The sequence below is a fragment of the Octopus bimaculoides genome, chromosome 11 (genome assembly GCF_001194135.2).
Source record: "Octopus bimaculoides isolate UCB-OBI-ISO-001 chromosome 11, ASM119413v2, whole genome shotgun sequence".
NCBI classification, from domain to species: Eukaryota; Metazoa; Mollusca; class Cephalopoda; order Octopoda; family Octopodidae; genus Octopus; species Octopus bimaculoides.
This window is the reverse complement of record NC_068991.1, coordinates 46,779,528-46,780,549: the sequence shown is the minus strand read 5'-3', so window position 1 is coordinate 46,780,549 and position 1,022 is coordinate 46,779,528. Positions and strand designations below refer to the sequence as shown.

The 1,022-nt window shown below is 32.6% G+C and overlaps 1 protein-coding gene across 2 annotated transcripts in view; it reads right to left on the bottom strand.

Annotated features, from left to right (window-relative positions):
* Positions 1 to 1,022, bottom strand: part of LOC106875538 (insulinoma-associated protein 1a-like) — a 12,222-nt gene that overhangs the window by 10,495 nt on the left and 705 nt on the right. The window lies entirely within an intron of this gene.

Genomic DNA, 1,022 nt, shown 5'->3' with positions numbered 1-1,022 from the left:
TATATATATATATATATATATATATATATATATACCCATATATATATGTACACTCACACACGCCATGCATGCATAGTGAAGTTATGTAAAGTCCATCGTTGCGCGGATTGTTGTTATTGATATTGTTGTTGCTGCTACTGATGTTGTTTACTGAATTTCATCCGTACGTAGTCCTTAGCAATTTTCCTCCGTACGTCTTCCATTTTGTTTTTATTCTTTTCTCATTATCTTTCTTCTTCATATCCGTTGTTGTTCGTGTTGAAGTTCGTTATTATTTGTTTGTTTAGCTCCCTTCAGGTTAGCTCAGCGATGAGCAGACGATTAAATAAGCAAAGGCTTTCTAACCGTAGCCTTTCATTTTATTTCTTTTTCTCAAGTACGGCTACAATATCCAAATGAGTCCTTCTACTTTTAGAGGACGGTATTGGTATGAACTGAAGGAGATTTGGCTACTATTTCTTGCAAGTCCAACGACCATGTAGGAGCTCCTTTCATTGTCGTGTATCTTATCCATTAATTTTTTTTGTGCGTTTTTATAGGCTTTTTTTGTTATAATTTTCCTCATGTATTTCTCATATTTTGTTTTAGTTTGTTATATTCCATGATGTTATCCAATTGTGACGAAAACTTGCTTGTTTTGCGTGTTTGTGTGTGTGTGTGTGTGTGTGTATTTGAGCGTGTACGTGTATAATTCTCTTAAGTATACATCGGTATGTATGTAGAAAATATGTATGTGTATAGACATCCGTAGATAAACTTATGAATGTATGTATGTGTAGATATAGATTTGTATGTATGTAGGTATTTATATATGTATGTATGTATGTATGTATGTATGTATGCATTCATGCATGCATGTATGTATGTATGTGTGTGTATGTATGCATGCATGAGTGTATGTAAGTATGTATGTATGTATGTATGCATGTATAGTTATGCATTAGACGCACATAAACAATTGTAAATAAATTAAGTGCAATATTAAAGGTTTACGATATGGACATACATACATACATACACAC